The sequence below is a fragment of the Tursiops truncatus genome, chromosome 3 (genome assembly GCF_011762595.2).
Source record: "Tursiops truncatus isolate mTurTru1 chromosome 3, mTurTru1.mat.Y, whole genome shotgun sequence".
Lineage (NCBI taxonomy): Eukaryota > Metazoa > Chordata > Mammalia > Artiodactyla > Delphinidae > Tursiops > Tursiops truncatus.
Genome location: NC_047036.1, coordinates 31687188 through 31704808, shown reverse-complemented (window position 1 = coordinate 31704808; position 17621 = coordinate 31687188). Strand labels below are relative to the sequence as shown.

The following is a 17621-nucleotide window of genomic DNA, read 5'->3' as shown; positions in this document are numbered from 1 at the left end:
ATCTGAGAATATCTAAAAAGTACCTGGCAGAATCCAGAGAAATGCTGTAGTGTGGACAAATGTAAATTGTTTCTGTTTCCTTTGGGTTTTCCTCTGGGTGAAGTTCCTGGAAGAAGTTTCCTAAAATTACTGCACGGTGAAAGGACTCACCTTCATGGTCTGTGTTTGGCACCCCCATGCTCTCTCTAGAGGCATTGAGATCTGTGAGTCTAACCAGTACCATATTAGAATTACGCGTCTTACTCTTCAAATAGTCAACCCAGCTTGAATTAATCTAACCGTAAGATTCCTCTTCTGAATCAAATGCTCTTCTGATATCCAAACATGTAAAGTCTAATTTGTTTTCCTTCATTCCCTACTTTTACAGTTCTCTCCAAAAGAATTAGCACATCTCCCTGGACTCACTTTCTCTTTTTAAATCCCCAAAGTCATATTTCTTAACTGGTTTGGGTTGCATTATGTCTGCATTTATTGGATCTTCCTATCAACTCACAAGTTGGCCATTTGACAATATTTAAAGGGTCAGCTACTCCTACTTGGGAAATTACTGCCTCAGTGAACTTACTAAAAGATACCCTAGTGGCTTGAAAGAATAAAAATAAGTTGCTAAAAATGTGTAATTTCCAAACAGGGAATAGGTTATGTGCTGGGAGATTGTGTTGAAAAATGAATACTAATAAATTTTTAACAAAATAACTGCCCAGTAAAGATAAAACCAGAATATGATATATGAAGAGAATGTAACATGTTGGAACCAAAATGTAGGAGGAAAGATATTAATATTATTAACCAGGGTTGCAAATGAGACAAGTCCATATAACTTTAACTTTCAGACCCTCTATTAATGAATAACTGAAGATGATGATTCATTACTTCTATACTGCATCATCCTTGCCTATAGTTCCATGTTTAGCATTGTTACTTGAGATGATGCTTTCACTGTTTTGCTAAAGAATCCAAGTTTGCCCATTCATTTTACTTCACTGATTCTTGCTAAAGTACATAGCAGGTTTGTCAATTGGGCTTCGGTTTATAAGGTTCGTCCCTAAAAAAAAAAAAAAAAAAAAAGCCTAAGGCTTTCTATTTTGATTAAACAGTAAGCAGATACAAGTTTTTGCTATACCTGACAACCTGGTATGAAATGCAAGGCTTGCACATTTCAAACATGAGGTAAGAATATAAAGTGATTTTTAAAAACAAATCTCCCTGTACTTAAACTCAAAGGAATGTTGTCTCTTTTTAGCTCATTCTCATTGGGAGGTCATATACTTACTCTAACTGTGTTGTTTTTCCTCTAAACATTTGGAACTCCTCTTGTGGAACTGTCTTCGGAGTTTGCAAAGCATTTTTCTGAGCGTCCCGCTCTGTGCCAAGTCTTCATCCTTTGGGCTGGGGTTGGGGGATGGGAGCCAGTGGAAGGGAGTGGATTTAATGATTTCTGGAAAGAGCTGAAAGTCATCCAGAGGCCAATCTGGCAAATGGCGTGAGTGTAACCATTTGGGGTTAAAAACTAGAATAACAGGGCTGCCTATAAAGGGCAGAGCCTGGCTCTGTCACTTGGCCTATGAACTGACTCTTGGAAGACAGTCCTCAAAGCAGCTTCCGCAGCAGCTTTGGCCCGTGACTGGCATTCTTTGAATAGATGTATAGAGTCTCCTAAAGTGGCTACTTTTGAAGTAATACTTCAAACACTCATTTCCTTGTGTAGGACCCAGAGTGCTTTTTTCACAAACTACCATGGTCATGTGTAGAAAAGAGCCAACATTTACTAAGGATCTGGAATCAAGATAAGGACTGTTAGGCAAACATACTTTCACAATAACACTGGGGAAAGAAAAGAACTCGCTGTGAAGTGTTGGTAGTTCTTCCCCAGGAACCATAGTTAGTATTCAGCCACTGTCTGTATATCTACTGTACATGCCCTAGTAGAAGGCAATGCCAAACATGAGACCCTCTGCCATCCTCCGAATAAGTCCCCCCATCCCCCCTCACCAAAAATTTTAGAGATGTACCTAAAAAGCACCAATCACCTACGTATAAATACTTAAGTTATTAACTTAGTTACATATATTTAATCATTTTGTACACTTATAAAATTGATATTTTAATATCACTTTATATATTATTTCATATTTTACATAATGTTACTATAGTCATATTTTCTCCACTATTGTATTTCAGTCTTATTCCAAGCCACAGCACAGTACTATGACAGTTGTTTTCTTTCATCCTGCAGTTACATATTTTCAACATCCACTATGTAACCACTTACTGTAATATTTTAAAAAGTGATATTTAGAAGGCTTGTGCCCATCAACATCCACTCTTGCAAATATGAGGCCATTCATACAAGGGAAAGAAAAAATAAATATGTATTAAAGTTCACCGATTCCACTTATAAACATCAGAATCTTGCATTGATTATGAGTGTTTCAGGATAGTGTGTCTTCCCTGCAAAGAATGGTGTTATTAGAAATAAAATAAGGATGAGAACATCCTCTAGTAAGAAACTCAGAATATAAAGCAATTCCCTCTTTTTTCCAAGGAGTGATTTTGGGGAAAACCTTGCTTGGCATTGGAGTGTACTCAGAGTTAATGATTTGCTCTCTGTTACCCCACAAAGATTGAACATCACTCTAAGTTTTCATTGCTGCTGAAAGGGTGAAAATAGATTACCAGCAGAAGTCAGAGTTCACAGGAAGAAATCTAATAGAAAGACAGCGTAAAGGACAGCGAACAGAAGACATTTGACTTTCTTTTGGCATGCAGTAGGGGAAAATTTACATACAGTGCAATTGTTTGCCCCCAGAGATAGGAACGTATGCACTGGATTACAGAGCCAATACCAAAAAGCTCCACATTTGGGGGCATGAAAAAGTAGTAGGACATAGCTGAGGAAGAGAGAGAGAAGGAAAGTAAGCAAGAAGGGCAGGGGTCTATTTAGTTGAATAACAATGCTGCTTACACCAGGGCATCCTCAAGATTCTGTCTTTGGGCTTTCAAGCATTGGGTTCTTGGAAACCATCCTGTCTTGACTCCCACCCCCATATGCACTCTCACTGTATTTAACATTGTGGCTGAGGCTGGTGTTCTAATCCTGGCTGGGCCCCCAGACTTTTGTATGGCCTTGGTGGCTCTTCTCATGTGTTCAGAATTGTTCATGATATTGATGCCTTCACAGGGATAGCAGCATTCCATCAGAATGGCAGGCTTCCAGCTGTTGGCAGCAGCTTGCTAGCCTCCACGTTTGATATTAGAGACAAAGAAATTAAAGCATTCTTCTGGAGGATGGGTGGAGAGCCCTGGTTTTAAATTTCCCTTCCTTATCTACTTTGCAGGGTCTCAAAATGATGGCCCTCGAGGTACTTTCCACAGTCTGCTTACCTGGCTTAGTACACGCTGATACCTAAAACCCTGCTTTGTAATTTCCTCTTCCTAACTCTGTAGGCACTTTTCCTTCTAATTTTGGACAATCATTGGCATGATTTGGAAATTGCATTACTGCATATCTTTTAAAAAGAGTCAGTGTGGATAAATGACCTTTTCTATTATCTGTATTCTTCATTCCTTTCACAGTGCTCCATTGGCCAGAAATACTGACAGCCACATGGATTTAAACATGCCATGTATGGAGGGTCCTTAAAAAACTGAAAATAGAACTACCATATGACCCAGCAATCCCACTACTGGGCATATACCCTGAGAAAACCATAATTCAAAAAGAGACATGTACCACAATGTTCATTCAGCACTATTTACAATAGCCAGGACATGGAAGCAACCTAAGTGTCCATCGACAGATGAATGGATAAAGAAGATGTGGCACATATATACAATGGGATATTACTCAGCCGTATAAAGAAATGAAATTGAGTTATTTGTAGTGAGGTGGATGGACTAAAGTCTGTCATACAGAGTGAAGTAGAGAAAAACAAATATCATATGCTAACACTTATATATGGAATCTAAAAAAAAAATGATTCTGATGAACCTAGGGGCAGGACAGGAATAAAGATTCAGGCATAGAGAATGGACTTGAGGACACTGAATTACAAAAGTTTCTTCACGTATTTTAAAATTTAATTATTTGTGGGTTTTAGCTGTTGTCATTATTTTCTCCCAGTCTGCCACTTTATTGATAAAGCTAACAGCCTGCCACTTCTGTTAGCTTTATCAATAAAGGTTTCCTTCGTTTGTAATGTGTTCCAATACCTGATATATCTTCTTTTTTGATTTTGCCTTAACTCTTTGAAAATTCTTATTTTTCTACATAAATTTTGGAATTGTTTTTCATGTTAAAAATTTCACTCTGGGATTTTGATTGTAATTGCATTGAATTTAGAAACTAATCAAGGAAAACTTAATTCGATGATGTCAGAGCAAGGTGTTAATCTATATGTTATTTAATGTTTCATTTGTTTAGGTTTTCTGATTTGTGCTTTAATAGTTTAAAATTTATTCTCTATAAAGATGTTCTTTCTTTGGTTGATATCTACATATTTTATAGTTTTTGTTGCTACCATTAATAGTATCTTACATTCTATTATGTTGCCTATCGAGTTATTGCCTATTCATAGGAACACTATTAAATTTTACACATTGTTTTTATACCTAACAAACTTGCTGAACTCCCTTTTAATTTTAGCAGTTTACTGATTTCTTAGGTTTTCTGTGCATTTGATCATGATATTTTTAACTGGAAATAATAACAATTTGGTCTCCTTCCTTCATGTTCTTAATGCAGTGACCAGGACTTCCTGTACTCTGTTAAAGAATGGCAATGATACCAAGTCATTCATGTCTTGTTCTTGACCTTAAGGAAATTGCAGCTAAACTTTTAAATTAAACTTGATGATTGCAGTAGATGGTTGGTAGAAAGCTCTTATCAGGTTAAAGAAGCTTCGCTCTATTCCTAGTTTTCTAAGAGTTTATTAAAAAAAACATAGATATTGAATTTTATCCAGTGCTTTTTCTGCTTTTGTTGAGATACTCATGTAATTTTGCTTCTATAGTTCATTAATGTGATGAATTATTTTAATAGTTTTATATTTTCACTTCTTAAACCATTTTTCTTAAATGGGCCCTATTTGATCATGCTTTAATTTCATCATTGAATTCTTAGTATTTATTTATTATTATTATTATTTTTTTACCAAGTACAATTTTTTAATAAAGATAATTACAAAAGATGGAAAAATCAGCTCAGAACGGCCAATTACTTCTTGAATAGAGCAGTTTTTTGACATAATAACACATCAGTTTTAAATACTATCACATAAAGCATGGTGGAGAAAAGAAATTCTGCTTCATAATTAGAAAACTCACAGTAAAACTTGCCAAGAAAAACAAAACCAAAAAAAGCCATTTTGAAAATAAATACAGTCCATGACAAAGTAGTATAAAATGAAGCCAGAAGTCTTCAAAAAGAAAACATTTTTCTTCCCAATATTTTCTCACTGAAAGTGATGAGACTCTCAAATTCAGGAGTTGCTGAGCTCTTCTGATTTGGCTCCTTTGGTATCTGTTTTTTTCACCACTACTGTCCTTGGACTTATCTTCTTTAACATCTGTTTTTTTGTCCTCCGTTTCCTTCTTGTCTTCTTCAACTCTAGCTTTCTTTGCTCCTTTCTTATGATCAGCCACATTTCTGCGACCTCCCTCTCCTTCGTCCTCAGAATCTGAGAATTCTTCATCACAAGCTATCCGTTTGTCTGATGCCCGAATAGAAATTCTCTTGTCTGGATCTTCTCTATCTTCATCTCCACTGTCTTCATGAACTGCATCTTCTGGAATAGCTTGCATTTGGACGCCAGCTGCATGTGGCAACATGCGTAAATTTTCAGATAAACGCTGTTTTATCTTTTCCGTATATTCTGGAGTGTTCTGGTTTGTCACGTTTGAAGGACTAATATGCAGTTTGAAGTCTGGTCCAAAATTCTCAAAGTAATCATTATATGGCAGTTCACTGGGAATCTCACAATCAAGGGCAACAGCAGTCTCATATGTCCAACATCGAGCAACATTGCGGATTGTGTATCCACCTCCCGCAAGCATCAGTAATGGTAAATTGAAAGTTTTTACAACTTCTGCACATTTAGCATGACCTTTGACTGTCAAATTGAAGCAACCAAGCCTATCACCGGATAGTGAGTCTGCACCACACTGTAGCACCACAGCAGTAGGTTGATACATCTCCATCACTTTTGAGATAATAGGCTTAAATATCTGCCCATATGATTCATCATCTATACCATCTCTCACTGGAAAATTGACAGCATAGTATTTGCCTTTTCCTGCACCAATATCCCTCAAGTCTCCCGTTCCAGGAAAGTATTCCCCATATTTGTGGAATGATACAGTCATTACACGATCTGTTGTATAAAAAGCTTCTTCAACACCATCACCATGATGGATATCAATATCAATATATAAGACTCTCTGATGATACTTTAGTAATTCAAGGATGGCAAGCACAATATCATTAACATAACAGAATCCTGATGCTTCTGATTTCTTAGCATGATGTAATCCTGCAGCCCAGTTAACAGCCATATCAGTTTGTTGTCGGTTCAACTTCACAGCCCCAGCAACTGAACCACCAGATGAAAGCTGACAAAACTCAAAGAGCCCATCAAACACTGGACAATCTTCTCCACCATTAAATCTCTGCATCTGCTTACTATACTCGAACGTGTTATCTGGTCTTATTGAACGTAGAAATTTGATGTACTCATTGCTGTGGTATTTTGTCATTTCTTCAGCAGTGGCTTTATGGGGACTATATATTTCCATTTTTCTATACAAGCCATAATTTAGCAGCAAGTTATGGGTCATGCGGATCCTATGAGGTTTCATGGGATGACCCTGTCCGTAATAATAATTTCCAATATCACCATCGTAGTAGTAGTAGCAGGCTTTCTTCTTGCTGCCTCCCTGACTGTACGCCATGGGCTACCCGGCCACCACCGCCTCCGGCTCCTCCTCTGGCTGCTGCTGCTGCTGCTGCTGCCGCGGCTCGCTCGGCGGGAAGAGAAGAGGGCTGGGGCGAAGGTGGGGGGGGGGGGGGGGTGGCAGTGCCGCGGGGAAAGGCAGGCCGGAGGGCCGGAGGGAGGAGAGGAGGGGAGTGCTGGGAGGGCTCGGTACCGCCCGGCTGAGTGGCCGAGAGCACCTATTATTATTTTTTTAACATCTTTATTGGAGTATAATTGCTTTACAATGGTGTGTTAGTTTCTGCTATATAACAAAGTGAATCCGCTATACATATACATATGTTCCCATATCTCTTCCCTCTTGCATCTCCCTCCCTCCCACACTCCCTATCACACCCCTCTAGGTGGTCACAAAGCACAGAGCTGATCTCCCTGTGCTATGCGGTTGCTTCCCACTAGCTATTTATTTTACGTTTGGTAGTGTATATATGTCCATGCCACTCTCTCACTTTCGCACAGCTTACCCATCCCCCTCCCCATATCCTCAAGTCCATTCTCTAGTAGGTCTGTGTCTTTATTCCCGTCTTGCCCCTAGGTTCTTCATGACCATCTTTTTTCTTTTCCTTAGATTCCATATATATGTGTTAGCAAATGGTATTTGTGTTTCTCCTTCTGACATACTTCACTCTGTATGACAGATTCTAGGTCCATCCACCTCACTACAAATAACTCAATTTTGTTCCTTTTTGTGGCTGAGTAGTATTCCATTGTATGTATGTGCCACATCTTCTTTATGCATTCATCTGTTGATGGACATTTAGGTTGCTTCCATGTCCTGGCTATTGTAAATAGAGCTGCAATGAACATTTTGGTACATGACTCTTTTTGAATTATGGTTTTCTCAGGGTATATGCCCAGTAGTGGGATTGCTGGGTCATATGGTAGTTCTATTTTTAGTTTTTTAAGGAACCTCCATGCTGTTCTCCACAGTGGCTGTATCAATTACATTCCCACCAACATGGCAAGAGGGTTCCCTTTTCTCCCCACCCTCGCCAGCATTTATTGTTTGTAGATTTTTTGGTGATGGCTATTCTAACTGGTGTGAGGTGATACCTCATTGCAGTTTTGATTTGCATTTCTCTAATGATTAGTAATGTTGAGCATCCATCCATGTGTTTGTTGACAGTCTGTGTATCTTTTTTGGAAAAATGTCTATTAAAGTCTTCTGCCCATTTTTGGATTGGGTTGTTTGTTTTTTTGATATTGTGCTGTATGAGTTGGTTGTATATTTTGGAGATTAATCTTTTGTCAGTTGCTTCGTCTGAAAATACTTTCTCCCATTCTGAGGGTTGCCTTTTCGTCTTGTTTATGGTTTCCTTTGCTGTGCAAAAGCTTTCAAGTTTCATTAGGTCCCATTTGTTTATTTATGTTTTTATTTCCATTTCTTTAGGAGGTGGGTCAAAAAGTATCTAGCTGTGATTTATGTCATAGAGTGTTCTGCCTATGTTTTCCTCTAAGAGTTTCATAGTGTCTGGTCTTATATTTAGCTCTTTAATCCATTTTGAGTTTATTTTTGTTTATGGTGTTAGGGAGTGTTCTCATTTCATACTTTTATATGTAGCTGTCCAGTTTTCCCAGCACCACTTATTGAAGAGGCTGTCTCTTCTCCACTGTATATTCTTGCCTCCTTTATCAAAGATAAGGTGACCATATGTGCGTGGCTTTATCTCTGGACTTTCTATCTTGTTCCATTGATCTATATTTCAGTTTTTGTGCCAGTACCATACTGTATTGATTACTGTAGCTTTGTAGTTTAGTCTGAAGTCAGGGAGCCTGATTCCTCCAGCTCCGTTTTTCTTTCTCAAGATTGCTTTGGCTATTCAGGGTCTTTTGTGTTTCCATACAAATTGTGAAATTTTTTGTTCTAGTTCTGTGAAAAATGCCAGTGGTACTTTGATAGGGATTGCATTGAATCTGTAGATTTCTTTGGGTAGTACAGTCATTTTCACAATATTGATTCTTCCAATCCAAGAAAATAGTATATCTCTCCATCTATTTGTATCATCTTTCTTTCATCAGTGTCTTATAGTTTTCTGCATGCAGGTCTTTTTTCTCCTTTTGTAGGTTTATTCCTAGATATTATATTCTTTTTATTGCAACGGTAAATGGGAGTGTTTTCTTAATTTCTCTTTCAGATTTTTCATCATTAATGTATAGGAATGCAAGAGATTTCTGTCCATTAATTTTCTATCCTGCTATTTTTCCAGGTTCATTGATTAGCTCTAGTAGTTTTCTGGTAGCATCTTTAGGATTCTGTATGTATAGTATCATGTCATCTGCAAACAGTGACAGCTTTACTTCTTCTTTTCTGATTTGGATTCCTTTTATTTCTTTTTCTTCTCTGATTTCTGTGGCTAAAACTTCCAAAACTATGTTGAATAATAGTGGTGAGTGTGGGCAACCTTGTCTTGTTCCTGATCTTAGTGGAAATGGTTTCATTTTTTCACCATTGAGGATGATGTTGGCTGTGGGTTTGTCATATATGGCCTTTATTATGTTGAGTAAAGTTTCCTCTATGCCTGCTTTCTGGAGGGTTTTTATCATAAATGGGTCTTGAATTTTGTCAGAAGCTTTCTCTGCATCGATTGAGATGATCATATGGTTTTTCTCCTGCAATTTGTTAATATGGTTTATCACACTGATTGATTTGCATATACTGAAGAATCCTTGCATTCCTGGGATAAACCCCACTTGATCATAGTGTATGATCCTTTTAATGTGCTGTTGGATTCTGTTTGCTAGTATTTTGTTGAGGATTTTTGCATCTATGCTCATCAGCAATATTGGCCTGTAGTTTTCTTTCTTTGTAACATCCTTGTCTGGTTTTGGTATCAGGGTGATGGTGGCCTCGTAAAATGAGTTTGGGAGTGTTCCTCCCTCTGCTGTATTTTGGAAGAGTTTGACAAGGATAGGTGTTAGCTCTTCTCTAAATGTTTGATAGAATTTGCCTGTGAAACCATCTGGTCTTGGGCTTTTGTTTGTTGGAAGTTCTTTAATCACAGTTTCAATTTCAGTGCTTGTGATTGGGCTGTTCATATTCTCTATTTCTTCCTGGTTCAGTCTCAGAAGGTTGTGCATTTCTACGAATTTGTCCATTTCTTCTAGGTTGTCCATCTTATTGGCATATAGTTGCTTGTAGTAATCTCTCATGATCCTTTGTATTTCTGCAGTTACTTCTTTTTCATTTCTAATTCTACTGATTTGAGTTTTCTCCGTTTTTTTCTTGATGCATCTGGCTAGTGGTTTATCAATTTTGTTTATCTTCTCAAAGAACCACCTTTTACTTTTATTGACCTTTGCTGTTGTTTCCTTCATTTCTTTTTTATTTATTTCTGATCTGATCTTTATGATTTCTTTCCTTCTAACTTCGGGGTTTTTTTGTTCTTCTTTCTCTAATTGCTTTAGGTGTAAGGTTAGGTTGTTTATTTGAGATGTTTCTTATTTCTTAAGGTAGGATTGTATTGCTATAAGCTTCCCTCCTAGAACTGCTTTTGCTGCATCCCATAGCTTTTGGGTCGTTGTGTTTTCATTGTCATTTGTTTCTGGGTATTTTTTAATTTTCTCTCTTTGATTTCTTGAATGATCTCTTGGTTATTAAGTAGTGCTTTGTTTAGCCACCATGTGTTTGTATTTTTTACAGATCTTTTCCTGTAATTGATATCTAGTCTCATAGTATTGTGGTTGGAAAAGATACTTCATATGATTTCAATTTTCTTAAATTTACCCAGGCTTGATTTGTGACCCAAGATATGACCTATCCTGCAGAATGTTCCATGAGCACTTGAGAAGAATGTGTATTCTGTTGTGTTTGGATGGAATGTCCTATAAATATTAATTAAGTCCATCTTGTTTAATGTATCATTTAAAGCTTGTGTTTCCTTATTTATTTTCATTTTGCATGATCTGTCCATTGGTGAAAGTGGGGTGTTAAAGTCCCCTACTTATGATTGTGTTACTGTCGATTTCGCCTTTTATGGCTGTTTGCATTTGCCTTATGTATTGAGGTGCTCCTATGTTGGGTGCACAAATATTTACAATTGTTATATCTTCTTCTTGGATCGTTCCTTTGATCATTATGTAGTTTCCTTCTTTGTCTCTTGTAATAGTCTTTATTTTAAAGTCATTTTGTCTGATATGAGAATTGCTATTCCAGCTTTCTTTTGATTTCCATTTGCATGGAATACCTTTTTCCATCCCCTCACTTTCAGTCTGTATGTGTCCCTAGGTCTGAAGTGGGTCTATTGTAGACAACATTTATACAGGTCTTGTTTTTGTATCCATTCAGCCAGTCTATGTCTTTTGGTTGGAGCAATTAATTCATTTACACTTAAGGTAATTATTGATATGTATGTTCCTATTACCATTTTCTTAATTGTTTGGGGTTTGTTATTGTAGGTCTTTTCCTTCTCTTGTGTTTCCTGCCTATATAAGTTCCTTTAGCATTAGCTGGTTTGGTGGTGCTGAATTCTCTTAGCTTTTGCTTGTCTGTAAAAGTTTTAATTTCTCCATCAAATCTGAATGAGATCCTTGCTGGGTAGAGTAATCTTGTTTGTAGGTTTTTCTCTTGCATCACTTTAAATATGTTCTACCACTCCCTTCTGGCTTACAGTTTCTGCTGAAAGATCAGCTGTTAACCTTATGGGGAGTCCCTTGTGTATTATTTGTTGTTTTTCCCTTGTTGCTTTCAATATTTTTTCTTTGTATTTAATTTTTGATAGTTTGATTAATATATGTCTTGGTGTGTTTCTCCTTGGATTTATCTTGTATGGGACTCTCTGTGCTTCCTGGACTTGATTAACTATTTCCTTTCCCAAATAAGGGAAATTCTCAACTATAATCTCTTCAAATATTTTCTCAGTCCCTTTCTTTTTCTCTTCTTCTTCTGTGACTCCTATAATTCGAATGTTGGTGCATTAATGTTGTCCCAGAGGTCTCTGAGACTGTCCTCAATTCTTTTCATTCTTTTTCCTTTATTCTGCTCTGCAGTAGTTATTTCCACTATTTTATCTTCCAGGTCACTTATTCGTTCTTCTGCGTCAGTTATTTTGCTATTGATCCCTTCTAGAGAATTTTTAATTTCATTTATTGTGTTGTTCATCACTGTTTGTTTGCTCTTTAGTTCTTCTAGGTTCTTGTTAAACATGTCTTGTATTTTCTCTATTCTATTTCCAAGATTTTGGATCATCTTTACTATCATTATTCTGAATTCTTTTTCAGGTCGACTGCCTATTTCCTCTTCATTTATTAGGTCTGGTAGGTTTTTACCTTGCTCCTTCATCTGCTGTGTGTTTCTCTGTCTTCTCATTTTGCTTCACTTGCTGTGTTTGGGGTCTCCTTTTCGCAGGCTGCCAGTTCATAGTTCCCGTTGTTTTTGCTGTCTGTCCCCAGTGGCTAAGGTAGGTTCAGTGGGTTTTGTAGGCTTCTTGGTGGAGGGAACTAGTGCCTGTGTTCTGGTGGATGAGGCTGGATCTTGTCTTTCTGGTGGTCAGGTCCTCATCTGGTGGTGTTTTTTGGGATATCTGTGGCCTTATTATGATTTTAGCCAGCCTCTCTGCTAATGGATGGGGTTGTGTTCCTGTCTTGCTAGTTGTTTGGCATAGGATATCCAGCACTGTAGCTTGCTGATTGTTGAGTGAAGCTGGGTCTTGGCATTGAGATGGAGATCTCTGGGAGATTTTTGCCATTTCATATTACGTGGAGCTGGGAGGTCTCTTGTGGACCAGTGTCCTGAACTTGGCTCTCCCACCTCAGAGGCACAGCCCTGATGCCTGGCCGGAGCACCAAGGGCCTTTCATCCACATGGCTCAGAATAAAAAGTAGGAAAGAGAGAAAGAAGATAAAATAAAATAAAGTAAAATAAATAAAATAAAGTTATTAAAATAAAAAATAATTATTAAAAAAAATTTTTTTAAGTAAAAAGAAAAAAAAAGGTACAGACAGAACCTTAGGACAAATGGTAAAAGCAAAGCTATGAAACAAAATCACACAGAGAAGCATACACATACACACTCACAAAAAGAGAAAAAGGGAAAAAGAATATATATATATCATTGCTCCCAAAGTCCACCTCCTCAATTTGGGATGATTCGTTGTCTATTCAGGTATTCCACAGATGCAGGTACATCAAGTTGATTGTGGAGATTTAATCCTCTGCTTCTGAGGCTGCTGGGAGAGATTTCCCTTTCTCTTCTTTGTTCGAACAGCTCCCAGGGTTCAGCTTCGGATTTGGCCCCGCCTCTGCGTGTAGGTCGCCGGAGGGCATCTGTTCTTTGCTCAGACAGGATGGGGTTAAAGGAGCAGCTGCTTTGTGGGCTCTGGCTCACTCAGGCCGTGGGGAGGGAGGGGTATGGATGCGGGGCGAGCCTGCGGCGGCAGAGGCTGGCAGGACATTGCACCGGCCTGAGGAGCGCTGTGCGTTCTCCCGGGGAAGTTGTCCCTGCATTCACGGGACCCTGGCAGTGGCGGGCTGCACAGGCTCCCGCGAGGGGAGGTGGGGTAGTGACCTGTGGTTGTTCACAGGCTTCTTGGTGGCGGAAGCAGCAGTGTTAGTGTCTCATGCCCATCTCTGGGGTCCGCGCTGTTAGCCGCAGCTCGCGCCTGTCTCTGGAGCTCCTTTAAGCAGCGCTGTTAATCCCCTCTCCTCTCGCACCAGGAAACAAAGAGACAAGAAAAAGTTTCTTGCCTCTTCGGCAGGTCCAGACTTTTCCCCGGACTCCCTCCTGTCTAGCCGTGGTGCACTAACCCCCTGCAGGCTGTGTTCACGCCACCAACCCCAGTCCTCTCCCGGCAGCCGAAGCCCGAGCGTCAACTCCCAGCCCCGCTCGCCCCGGCGGGTGAGCAGACAAGCTTCTCAGGCTGGTGAGTGCTGGTCGGCCCTGATCCTCTGTGCGGGAATCTCTCCGCTTTGCCCTCCGCACCCCTGTTGCTGCGCTCTCCTCCGTGGCTCCGAAGCTTTCCCCCTTCGGCACCCGCAGTCTCCGCCCGCGAAGGGGCTTCCTAGTGGGTAGAAACCTTTCCTCCTTCACAGCTCCCTCCCACTGGTGCAGGTCCCGTCCCTATCCTTTTGTCTCTGTTTATTCTTTTTTCTTTTGCCCTACCCAGGTACGTGGGGAATTTCTTGCCTTTTGGGAGGTCTGAGGTCTTCTGCCAGCATTCAGTAGGTGTTCTGTAGGAATTGTTCCACATGTGGATGTATTTCTGATGTATCTGTGGGGAGGAAGGTGATCTCCGCGTCTTGCTCTTCCACCGTCTTGAAGCTCTTCGTCATCATTGAATTCTAATTGCTGATATTTTAATTAGGGTTTTCATGTGCATGTTCATAAGTGAACCTGTATCTATAGACAATTTTGTCTTCTTGCCCTGGATATGGTATTAAAACCAAATGAGTTAGACTCTTTCCCTTTTTTTCTGATTTGTGTGACAACTTGTATAAGACAGGGAGTTTCACTGTACAACAGCCCTTCTCCCGGTTTTCCAGCATGAAAAAATGGCCACCAGTTATCGGAACAAAAGTAGTGACGTTTTCTTTCACACCCACATTTGATCTCAGATCCAGGCCCATCTCCCCACCGCCTCTTCCACTGTCCTCTATGTGAGATGATGGTCATGTCTGGATCAGGCCCCCACCCCATATCTGGTAGTTATGTTTTTGTTTTCACCTCGTAGCTCATTCTCAACAGAAGCCAGTATCCATTTAAAGCATAAGTCAAATCATGTGACTCTGTTACCATTGTTTCCTATTCACCCCATTGGTGAAGGGGGGATTCTGTGTCTGGGATCAAGCACAGACCATTGTAGCCATTTCCTGGGCACTGGACAGATGAGACTGACGACAGCACATTCACATACACTCACAGTCTAGGGGAGGAGTCCACTGCGCACCACACATGGCCGCATGGGAGTTGCACTCAGGAACAGAGTGAAGCGCCAGGAGTGGTAACAGGGAGGCTTTGTAGTATTAAGAGGGAATGGTGCCCACTGGTTCCCACAGGAGGATGTGATTGGTTGAATAATTCTGGGGTAAGCGGGAACTCTAACTGGTCCAGTTGTTAAGACGGGTGTTTGGCAAGGGGATCTTTTCTGCAGAAGCAGAATGGGGGGCAGCCCTTCTGGTGTGACAAGGCCTTCTTACTCCCCCCTTACCCATGTCAGTGCAGGACATAATATTGGGCCTTAATTTTAGGCGTCATACCACAGGCTTCTGGGCCCAAACTTTCTAATGGCAACTGCAAGGCCGTCGTTCATGTTCTGACAATTGGCTACCTCTCTGACCTTATTTCCTATACTTTCCCTTCCCCGACATGTTCTGCTCCAGCCACATCCACTTGCTTGCTCTTACTGAAACTCATCAAATACGTTTTCACCTCAGGCCTTAGACCCTTGCTTTTTTCTCTACTTTGAATCCTCTTTCCCCAAATATTGCCATGATTTTTTTCTCACTTTCTTCAGGTTCCTTCCCACTCCCTCCATGTATAGTAAAAAGCATAATTGTCCATGCTTTCAAACTTTATGTAAAAAGTATCTCTGTATATAGTTTTTCTTCCTCATTATTATATTTCTGAAATTCATCCTGGTTGCTACATTTAGCTCCGTTTTGTTCGTTTTATCTACTCTATTTAATGTAAACTCTTCGAATGCAGCAACGTGTATTTATCTCATATCCTGTGGATGAATGTTTAAGTAGTTTCCAAGATTTTTCCATCACAAAGATGCTTCAGTGAATCACTTTGCAGGTCTCCTTGTGAACATATATGAGACTTTTTTCTAGGGTGTATATGAAAATGTGAAATTCTTGGCCAAAGGGTACCAGGACCTTGCTGGGAGTTGGCCTCGAGACGTAGGGCTGAGAGAGTTGTATGCAGTCTTCCTCCTGTTGAAAAGCACAGAAGCTGCTAGATGAGTTGAGAGATGCTGAGGCTTAAAAAAGGCACTGACATAAGTAAATGCCGACAGTTATCTCCATGGTTCATCACAGGAGCTTCTGTTGTTTGTGAGCAGAGTCAGTGCTCCTTGTTACTGTCGCCAAGGGCCACACTGTGAAGCATCTGCTGTTACTGAGGCAACTGGCAAGATGCTCCCACTGGCAGGAGTGGCGGCTGTGACAACTTGTTAAGCTGGGGGGTCTTAACTCTTAGAGATGTTAGACTTTCTCCCTCAGCCTCACAGAAGTCACTCTTTACCTCCAAGGAAGAACCAGTCTTTGTCAATAGCCCTCACTGAGCTGAGAGAATAACCGTTTCCCCACAGGGATCCTGGTGAAAAACAGTCGCCTAGAAACTATGGAAAGAAACTCAAAACAGCTTCAGAGATCCTGAAAAAGAGCCCAGCTTTCAGATTTCTGGTGGAGGGTGTGGCCCAGGAAAAAATGGCTTCATTGGCATATGCATCTATTTACTGTCTCCCTGTCCTAGCTCTTATTCTGCTCTCTCACTTTCCCTCTCTGTCTCTCTTTCTGTCTGTCTCTCTCCCTCTCCCTCTCTCTCTCCTCTTTTATCTCTTCATTTCTTTCTTTCTTACTTTCTTCGTCCCTTGTATATGTGTCACATTTGTTAGTAGTATTTCAAGACCCCACTTTGCCTGTGTCGTGTTCATGTTTTGACACCAGAGGAAGCCAGAGGAGATGTTTAGTACTTTCAGTAAAAATTGAGGGTTCAGAAGAAATCCATGCATACTGAGCCAGCCCCTACCCCATAACTTGTCCTTTGGCTTGGCTCTACAAGCCATGTTCTTGGTATGACTCTCTTGAGTGCATTGTAGAAGTGGTGCTTCCACTCCTGGATGTCACCATGGAGACCTGTGGGTCACAAGAACCTAATAGAGGCCCAGGAAGATGGCTATAATTATCTGTTTTTGATCCTAAACATTTCTCATAGGCAATACCATGATGTATGTACACCCAATTCCCTCAGACACAAGAGCCAAAGGCAACATGGAGTAAGATAAAACGTTCAATTGAAAGTCAGGAGACTTGAGTTTTAGACCTGGCTCTACCCCTATCTAGTTGGTGACCTTGGTCCAGTTACTTAACACTTCAGTTTTTGGCTACTTCATTTTAAAAATGAAGACTTTTATTGGCATATAATTGGTCATAGTAGTCTCTTATAATCCTTTGTATTTCTGTGGTATGAGCTGTAGTCTCCTCTTTCATTTCTAATTTTATTTACTTGAGTCTTCTCTCTTTTTTTCTTGGTGAGTCTAGCTAAAGGCTTATCTATCTTGTTTATCTTTTCAAAACACCATCTCTTAGTTTCATTGATCTTTTCTATTGTATTTTTAGTCTATTTATTTATTTCTGCTGTGGTCTTTGTTATTTCCTTCTTTCTACTAACTTTGGGCTTAGTTTGTTTGTTCTTAGTTGTTCTTCTTTTTCTAGTTCCTTGAGATGTAAAGTTAAGTTAAAGACTTCTATTTTGGCTAAACATATAATTTATCCTGGAGAATGTTCTGTGTGTACTTGAGAAAAATGTGTATTCTGTTGCTTTTGAATGGGATGTTCTATAAATGTCTGTTAAGTTCTTGTGATCTAACATGTATCTTAAGTCCAGTGTTCCTTTATTGATTTTCTGTCTGGATAATCTACCCATTGTTGAAAGTAGAGTATTAAATTCTCTTACATTATTGTATTGCTGTATA

The 17621-nt window shown here is 39.7% G+C and overlaps 1 long non-coding RNA gene and 1 pseudogene across 3 annotated transcripts in view; one reads left to right on the top strand and one right to left on the bottom strand.

Annotated features, from left to right (window-relative positions):
- LOC141278268 (uncharacterized) overlaps positions 1–17621 on the top strand; it is a 283972-nt gene that overhangs the window by 180663 nt on the left and 85688 nt on the right. The gene's annotated exons all lie outside the window — the stretch shown is intronic.
- LOC117311908 (histone deacetylase 2 pseudogene) lies at positions 5377–6986 on the bottom strand (annotated as a pseudogene).